Source organism: Cyprinodon tularosa, unplaced genomic scaffold, assembly GCF_016077235.1.
Source record: "Cyprinodon tularosa strain WSP-4 unplaced genomic scaffold, ASM1607723v1 ctg202, whole genome shotgun sequence".
In the NCBI taxonomy this organism is placed as follows: Eukaryota; Metazoa; Chordata; class Actinopteri; order Cyprinodontiformes; family Cyprinodontidae; genus Cyprinodon; species Cyprinodon tularosa.
The window spans coordinates 195861-206060 of record NW_024038744.1 but is presented as its reverse complement, the minus strand read 5'-3'; positions in this window follow the sequence as shown (position 1 = coordinate 206060).

Here is a 10200-nt window from a genome sequence, read left to right as displayed (position 1 = left end):
CAGTAAAGTATACATATGTTTAAAATCTGTATAAAAAGTGTGGCATACTTTTATGTTCAGGCCCTGCTGAGGCAGTACTTTACAGAATCAACTTCCCTCTGGTCCCATGATGGCTCCTTCCTGGAAACCCCATATCCTGGAATCTGATTCTGATAGCTGAAAAGAAAAATTATCTTTACTACTGTATTTTTAGGAAAGGCATACAACTTTCCTCAGTTGTCCGTAGTTATTGAGGATCATGCATTTATGTGTTTCTATTTCCCATACATGGTTTGTGATAAAGATTGAAAATTTAGACCTGAGAATTTGTATGCCTTTCTTAAAAATGTTTTTTTTTTTTTCTTCTTGCAGTTCTTTTGGGAAGGTACAGTTTGTGGTGTGCACGGCTTAAGCTTGTACTGTGAATAGATCATCCCACTTAAACTGCGGGAGCAGCAATTTCAGACTTACATTGGGCTTCTCCCATCATTGCTCAAGGGGAGTTTGCAGATATCCAAATGGTAAAACAAGTTGCTCTAATATTACAGTAATATTTCACAAACCTTATTGTTCTAAAACCTACCCCTGCTTTTAACTGTCCCATAATTTTATCCCTAACCTCATGCTGTTTGTTGATTTATTTGCTACAAAAAACCTTACAAAAAGACATTCTTGTACTGAAATGAAATTTGCGACTTTGGAATACAATATAGGCAGAGCAGGCTGGATAAAAATGCATACAGAGTTTTACTTTATTCAAATATTGTTTAAAACTAAGTATTATGTTCTACTTTGGGATAGTCTGTCCCTTTAGGAAACCAGAATTCAATTCAGTTTAGTTTATTTATATAGCGCCAATTCAAAACACGTCATCTCAAGGCACTTTACATAGACAATTCAGCCAGATCATACTGTCAGATTAGTTCCAAGTTTTTGACTCAAACGCAATCCCACACATCAAGCGTCCATGTAGCAACAGTGGAGAGGAAAAACTCCCTTTTAACAGGAGGAATCCTCCAGCACAACAAGCTCAGTGTTTTTGGCCATCTGCTGAGGCTGACTGTGGTTCAAGGAGACAGAAGAAGACATACAGAAAGAAGCAGAGATACGAAAGGTAACTGTTAACCAGCTCCGCTGGCGGTCCTGTCCAGGAAACACACAGCCAGACGGATAAGCTCCAAGTCAGCTCGCATATCTAAGAATGAAAGAGAGCACATAGAGTTAGTCACGGTCAGAGAAACAGGAGCACACTGAAAAACAGGCCAAGCTCCAACATCCACAAACAAAGGTGGCAGCAGCACAGCTGATATTTCACACCAGGATGGTCTCACAGGGTAACAGGAATGGACCAGATGATACTACTATGAAAAAAAACAGAGAGAGCATAAAGTTAGAGGTTCAACGAACAAATACTGCAGAGCAGGTGAATAGAGATACAATGAACCATTATCATCACAACAAAACAAACAATAAAATGCATTTTAATTTATGCTTGAAGGTGAATAAATACAGGGCACTAAACGACAGAAAATCACATTATACTCAAAATAATAATTTACCTGAAAGATCATTTACTGTGTTTTTGATGCCTGCATCGAAGGTATTCACTTATAGAGCCGTGTCTTAGTGGGGTACTCTCCTCCTTAGGGAATTTAGCTAAGTATCACACTTCTTGACAGTCTGTATGACATGGTGACCCCAGCTGGAGTGACATAACCCATGAAGGAGACTGCTGGCTCAGCAAACAAGGCTGTAAACAGTCGCTCAGAACATCATGATGCTTGCACCCTTTGAAAGAATAAGACACACACATACACACACACACTGGGAAGTGACACTGACAGTGACAAATACCCTTTTCAGAAATCACACACAGTCAGTGCAGAGCTGCAGACGCTGTAAGGGAGGCATACAAACAGGGGCTGACTAGCATTCACACACACATCAACGCCTGATGGCACATTACTATTCTATTGAGGTTTAACAGCACCACCTACTCCTTCCACTGGGAATTTGATAAGCTGGAAAATCACAGCATTTTTTAAAGCCAGAAACACGTAATTTTCCTCTTCTGCTGTCATCCGCTTAAAATTTTCTAGCACAAGGATATTTCCTCAATTTTCCTCCTCCTATTTAGTAAAAACTCCACCAGTCCTTGCAGGTTGGATTAGATTAAAGTAGTAACAGTATAGGTGTTTTTTTGTTGTTTTGGCCTCTATGTTTCAGCCCTAGCATCTGTTTTTTTTTTCTTTTTTTCCTATACTCTGGTCCTCTCTTATCTCGTTACACACTCTTCAGGCTTTGTGGTTAAATTATGTATTAAGGTCAATGTCAAAACACGGAAGATGTGTAATCTGCAGGGAGTTTCCTTTTATTCATTATTACAGTGAAGGCTGAGCACAACTGTCAGCCAGCCAGAGCTATGCTCAGCATGGAAGCCTATGTGCTCAGCGGGGCCCCACCAAGCCTCTCTCTCTCCCTCACTCCCCCACCCACCTCTTCCTCCTTCTGGACACAGCCCTGATAGATTTACCCAACTAACCTCGTCTCTCTTTGGGATCTCCCTCCTCTGCAGCGCCAATCTGATAGCTGTCAAGTACACCTATATGCCAGTGCCATAAATCTGAACGGGGGGAATAATGTGCAAGCCTGGACCCAAGGGGAGAGGAGAGGGGGTGAAGGAAAAGAGCAAGGGGTGTTTACCAAAAGGAGGGTGTCATACCAATTCCCTTTAGTCGCAGGAATATTTCTAATCTGGAATCATGTCAGGATACAGCAGAGCTATGCGAGGGTACGCCCCCTTCCTCTCTGTTGTATCCACACATGTGCATGATTCAGAAAAATAAATGTGATGAAACGCAAAGCTTTTGTTTATTTATTTCAAGGTTAACTGACATTATATTATTTGTTGACAGGATAAGCTTTTAACCCTAAAGGGATTCAGAACCGAAGGCCCGCACCACTTTGCCTCCTTTCTCACAGCAGCTCCACACTTGACCTGTTGTTTTCTCAATTGCTGTCAGTCACCGTCTGAGCTGTGTCAGATACATACTGACAGCTTTGGCACGGGTTGCTTTGAGAGCTGTGGATGCCTTTAACTCAGCTTTGTAATCTTCTGCTTTAATAGCTCAGGGGTGAATGAAACAGTTTGATGAATCAGTCCAGCTTGGTTCCAGCCAGTGTAATTATCTTCTGATTAGATTAATTCAGTTAGGCCTTGGTCGCGTTTATAATACAAACAGCTTTTCTGGGAGGAGAGCACTTTGTCATGTTAGCATTACACAATTATGTCTGTAAGTGATAAGTGCTGCTGTTTATCGACCCTGTGACACAGAAGGATCTATAAATAAGCAGAATGCATTAGAAGAAAATACATTCTGAGCCTAGGAAAAGTAGGTTATCTATCTTCTTCATATTTCACTATTTAAAACCACAACTTTTATTTATGGCAATTTATCTATTAGACCACCACAAAGTGGTGCATAAATGTGAACTAAAATAAATATGATATTACTTTACAGCAGATAGCTACAATATAACTCCTCCCAGCCAGTAAGTGGCTCACTAGTCTAGCCTGGTTTCCTTCCACACTTTACTATCTGCCAATGCTAATAATAAGATTTGTATTAACAAGCATTTAACTTACCCTTTCAGAAGAAAAGCGACAACCTACACTTGGCTTCTAGGCCTCTTATCTTCCTAAAATGTGAGCAGAGAAAAAGCCATTTCTCAGCTCTGTCACAGAGTTACTGGGATCTAGCAATGTCTGAGCTCATTTTCAAGTAACTTAACTACCGTATTTTCATGACTATAAGGCGCACTTAAACGTCTTTTTTTCCCCTCAAAATGTGCGGTGCGCCCTATGGTGCGGTGCGCCTTATGTGTGTTGTAACTGCGACTTTTGAGACCACCTCATTGAGGAGATGATGAAAGAGTGGCTGAATGTAAGGAGGCCAGGTGTTTTTTTTCCACCCCTCACCATCGCTGTTAATATGTAACTCCATGCGTGCCCATCTCACAGCTGATGTGAAAAACAAATTAACGCTGCTCGACATCGGTGTGAACCGGACCCAGCAGGTGCAGCAGAAGCAGCGTGTTTACATGCAAAGTCAATGGTTGACGCGCGTATAGGTGCAGCAAAAGGTCCCGCAGCGCATTTTGGTGCAGCACGTCGGGAATGTTTAAGCATCTGAAGCACCGCCAACGCTGCTCAGATGGAAAAATTGAAGTTTTGCTGCTGGACGCGCCGCATCAACCAATCAGAGAAGCTGATCTGGGAGCTGCCAGCGAGACAGACAGCGCTCTGATGACATGATATTAACGCAAATGGAAAAGGCTGGATGGATGCGTGGCTGAGGCAGGTGTATGTGAGAAGACTAGGTGGTTTTTTCCACGCATCACCATCGCTGCGTGCCCATCTCACAGCCGATGTGAAAAAAAGGTGAATCAAATGAACGCTGTGCTCGCCGTTATCCCGGGGGTCTGACAAAGGAACTTCAACCGCTCGACATCGGTGTGAAGCAGCCGTTCACAGTAAGGCTGCGAGCGGCGTGGGAGCGATGGATGACAGACGGAGACCACAGTTTCAGGATAAGAAGGCAGCGCCGGGCAGATTACGCCACAGTTTGCGGATAGATTGTAGATGCTTGGACTAACGTGTCTGCTGGCTCTGTTGTTCAAGCTTTTGCAAAAGCCGGCATTATTTCTGAGGAGCTGCGCTGCACGGAAAGTGACTCTGACAGCGCAGATGGGGAAACTGGCATGTCTGATTTAGCGCAGCTGTTTAATTCAGAAACAGAGGAGGATGACTTTGATGGGTTTGATTAATACTTTGTAATAAATACATGAATAAAGCACAATCATACTCAGTTTTGCTCCCGCTGTATTTTTCTCCCTGAAAACTTAATTCAACAGCAGCCCCGGCGCGTCTCCTCCTCTTCATCGCGGTGGCTGGCAGGTGTTTTTTCATCTAAATAATCTAAATCTTGCAGCTATATTTGCTGTGATCAGTGGGAATAAAGTAGTTTTAATATGTTTTTAAGTGAGAAAGTCCACCTGAAAACTTAATAATTGCAGTCAGTTCATCCAGATTATCTATTTCTGTCGGAGGCGCTCAGACCCCCACATACCAGCGGTGCGCCGACAGGAGAAATCCTTTCGTTCACCGCGGCTGCTGGCAGGTGTTTTTCATCTAAATAATCTAAATCTTGCAGCTATATTTGCTGTGATCAGTGGGAATAAAGTAGTTTTAATATGTTTTTAAGTGAGAAAGTCCACCTGAAAACTTAATAATTGCAGTCAGTTCATCCAGATTATCTATTTCTGTCGGAGGCGCTCAGACCCCCACATACCAGCGGTGCGCTGACAGCAGAAATCTCTTCATCAGCAGCCTGTAGGCTGGGCAGCCTGGGGTTCACCGCGGCTGCTGGCAGGTGTTTTTCATCTAAATAATTTTAGCTGCAGGCACCAGGATACCGGCAATAAAAGCGAACATATTCCGTCAGCAGGTTTCAGGATTTTAAGTTAATTTAGGAGTGATCACAGCGCTGTGTCATCTGCGATGTTGGTCTGTCTCACGGCCAGCTGCCAGGTTTGATTAATACTTTGTAATAAATACATGAATAAAGCACAGTCATACTCAGTTTTGCCCCCGCTGTATTTTTAAATACGCAGTAGAGGTATTTAAAGGTAGTAGAGGACTTGTACCTGTATATAAAAAACGCGCCCTATAGTCCGGTGCGCCTTATGTGTGTGTTAAATACAGAAATGGGACACATAACTGAGAGTGCGCCTTTTAGTCCGGTGCGCCTTATGGTCGTGAAAATACGGTACTATTCCTACCAGCGTAGAATATCTGTGTTGATATTGGCATCATAACCAGACGTAAATATTGATAGATGTTTTGGACCCGTCATTGGGCAAAAAGCATTTCTACAGACAATTTTGTTCTTAAATCGTTTGTACGAGGGATTCAGGATAAAATGTCACATTCATGGCTGCATGGTGGGACAGTGCAACAAGTTCTGGGTTCAATTCCTGACCGGAGGTTTTTCTGCTTGGAGTTTGCTTGGTTACCCTGTGGGTTCTCGCAGGTTCTCAAGCTTCCTCCCACAGTCCATAAACATGACTGTTAGGTCAATTAGCTTCTCTAAAATGCCTTTAGGTGTGAGTGTGTTTGCGAATGGTTGTGTGTCTTATTTGCCCTGCGACTGACTGGCGACCTGTCCAGGTTGTACCCAACCTCTTGCCTATAGACTGCCAGATATAGGCACTGGCCCCACCAAGACCCTGACAAGGACTAAGCGGGAGAAGATGGATGGAAGGATGACACATTTTTTCAGGTAAGAATCAGCTTTATGAGTGCTGCAGACTTGATGTAGGAGTTTTAATCAATCAGTCGGCTGTTATCCAAACCTATGTTTCCACTACATAACTACATTTTGTATTACTTAGAAGCAACTGTTCTTTTTATTAGGCCATAACCTTCTAAATTATGTAAATCTGCAATTATAATTGATATTCTAATTTGCTGATGACAGAACTATTGGTTACTACAGCTGCAGCTTAATTTGTTATGTTTTTCTTAACTTGTTGGGATACTTTCCCATGGAAATGCTACATTTTAGGGGGTTATAGTTACTTGGGGGGGACCAAGGACTGATCTCCATGAAGAAAGGTTATTTTCTTGGGGTAGGGGTTTGGTTTAAGAGAGGTATGATTTGAGTTTAGGATAGGTTTAGGGTTGGGTATGTGCTGGTAATGGTTGGGATTAGGGTAAAGGTCTTGGTTAGGCTATAGAAATGAGTGCAATAGGAATGACAGTTAATGGAAAGTCCCCACAGGGAGATTGTGACACAAGATGTGTGTGTGTGTGTGTGTGTGTGCAGCACCTTGTCCAACAGCAGTTCTTAAATATGCAATATAAATTAATTAGTTTTAATGCTGATCCACAATGTAGAGCAAATGTGCAAAAGAAGAACTTCCCGACAGCTGAGGCTCTTTGGAGTTTTCAAGTTTCACAGAAAATTAAAACAACACATTGACCTGAAAAAACTGAAAAAAAATTAAAAAAAAAACTACTGTAACAGTAAGTGTTGGCATCATAATGCTGGTTTTCTTCAGCAGAGACATGGTAAGAGTTAATCAAGGATACTTGGAGTTTAATTTCATTTAAAGCCTATATGAATACTAAAGGCTGCAAAACACTTAAGTGATGTAACGTGGAGCTCAAATTAATTTAGATCCATTTTTGTGTTAGAAATTAAAAATTAGACTTACATCCAATTGGGAATTTACGAAAAAGAAAAAATGTGGTCACCATCCATCCAATCTGACTGGACTGAGGCTACTTTTTAAAGCAGAAAGGACCAAAGGACCTCTGGGCTAGTAGACACATAACAAAAAGAAAACTTCCAACTGTAATAGCAGTTAAAGATGATTGTATGAAATATTTAATCAGGCTGACTAAGTGCAAATACACACATAAAAATCTCACAACACAAATTGAAGTTTTATGTTTCATCTGAAGAAATTGCGAATAATTTAAATATCGTACACGCTTTTCAATGGTGCCATAACAACCATTTTATTGGGAGAGATTGAGAAAAAGTGATCAAAAAAAGAAAAACAAGCTTCAAAGATAAGTAAGGTAGATGCCCAAGAACACCAAAGCGGCCAAGGTTATTTCAAGTTTTTCCACTGATGGAGTGACTGACAGAGAAAGGTTATAACCTCGGCGTTAAAGCAAAGGGGCAAAGGCTTGGATATCTATTCTCTCCTTCAAGCTTCCTCCTTTGTCTCTTTCTTCCTGCAGCCACTCTCCCGGTGGTTTCACCATCTCTCTCTCTCTCTCTCCACCTCTCCGAAGCTCACGTGTTGTGCGTAGGAAAATGCCTCCTGACTGGTGGGCCTAATTACTGGCTCCTCACTGACCCGCGCCGGGCCGAGGCCTCGTCAGAACATTGATTCAACATGAGCCCTGCGCTGGCCAGCACCTCACACTAATGAATACTAATGAATAATTATCACTCGCCGGCTGGCATGTCAGCCCACTGCAGGGACACACTCGAGCACAGCCGCTTGTAGAGCTGAAGGAGGAGCGTTAGACGCCCTCATCGAGAAAAACAGGCAGCTCGGACTGCGGACAAGGCTACGCAGCAATATGAAAGCCTCCCAGAAGGGATGCAGAGGAAGCGTACAGCCCTCAAGGTTAAGCAGAGGTAACACTGAGCCGAGTGGCTTGCGCTGACCCCTGTGAAGATTGTTTTGATTGTCATGACCTGTGCAGGGCTTATGGAGCAAGTCATGGCAGTTGATGCGGGTTCTCCTGACCTTCATGGTAGCAACTTGGTTGGTGATGATGAAACATGTCAGCCTCAAGTGTGGTGTCAACCAGCCGAGCAATGGAAACCTCTGTTCTGCTTCCTGTTGCTGCTCAATAGGAAATCTATACTTTAATATGACTGTGAGGGGATGGGTATTGAATTTCAACCAATGGGAAAACAATTTCTCAGAGCTTGGTGGGTAAAACCATTTGAGTAATTGATGAACAGTGACTGAATTGTCAATTACTATTTGTAGAAATAATTCTTCTCTTCATAAAATAGGCATCTATTTAAAAGGGTTTGTGTACGCTATTGAACCTACAATGACCATGGACAGTTGTTTAAACGTCCCATATGTTTAAAGTGTCTGAAGTTCATCTTGTTTTCTCTCCTAGTTTAGGAGAGAAGAAGAAAACTTCCTCCTCAAAGTAAAACAAATTGTATTTTTTCCCTATAGACATAGACATGTCTGATGTTTTATTGCTTATCAAATTGTCTAAAAACCTTATGTTGTTGCTGCCAGCTTCCTATTAGGTCAATGACCAGCTGAAAGAGAAATTTGTAGCTTTTTTCCAAAGCGAAGTGAAGAGCCGGGAGTTTCCCCTACTTTATGACAAGGCCAACATTCTGACATTGAAATTACTCGCTATTTTATCTCTCTTTTTATAGGAAATAGTCATGTTGGTAAGTATCTGTGAATAAGTTAAGCATAATTAATACAGTTTTAACGAGATCAAAACTTCCTTTATCATGCTCAAAAACAGTCAACTGTAGACTTCTGGTTTCTAGGAACCACCTTCTTTGATGATCTGAAGTGATTCTCAAGTATAGACTATACTTTTTCTGGCCACTCAGAAAATGGACCCCTTCCCCCCAGGAGATGCTGGTGGTCATTCTGTTATATACACGTTCATCTCTGTTTGGTTTGGTTTATTTACACTTAAGTGATGTTGATGCTGATGGTTAAAACTGCAATGAACAAACAGGTCTGCAGAGAGGATCATAAGGAATAATGTACCCCACATTGACAACCTATACAACTCTAGGGCCAAAGAAAACAACTAACATCTCCGCTGACCCTTCATTTCCTGGTCACACTGTTTTCCAACTCTTACCTTGAAGGTATAGTGGAGGATTTTGTCAGATTTTTGAAAAGACCCGTCCTCTCCGCTTTAAGAAATAAATGCACATGCCCAACCCTGTACCCGCTCCAGAGAGGGAACCCATATCAAACTCGTGTGAGAGCATCCACGAGCCCATTTCACCTCGTGCACGCTCTGTTTAAAAGTTGCTGTTTGCATCAAAAATACAAGCTTATTTACCAAAAGACGATTTGCAATTTTTCCACTATGTCAGACTCACCACAGGTAAGAACATCCTTCAATATGCCTTTAAATTGGCTCTACACTAATGGTAACAGCTAACCAACAGTGGGACGGTTTCTTCCCCAAGGTTGTGTCTCTGTTGTGAACAATGAAAAACTTGCAGCCAGGATAGCTTGGCACCTGCCTAGGCAATGTCTTTTGCACTATTACAACCTGCCTTCCCTCTTTTATACATTAATTAAAAAACAGACATACATATTTGTCAATAGTACTATTATCTATTATGCTTCTCCAATGCCTTTCTAAATGTTTAACACTGCAGTATATGTAATTTGATCGCCACCATCAGCTGGCAATACTATTTTTTCTAACAAAAAACTCAGACACACGAGTCTCTCACAGCTCTCACATGTTTAATCTATGGATAATTGAAACTGAACTGACAGAATACTTTGCTTAGTCCTTATTAGTAGTGAGTGGATTGATCCAAAATATTGATATCTTAATAATGGTAGTTAATAATAATAATAATAATAATAGTTAATAATGGTTTTGGATTGATACTATTCTGA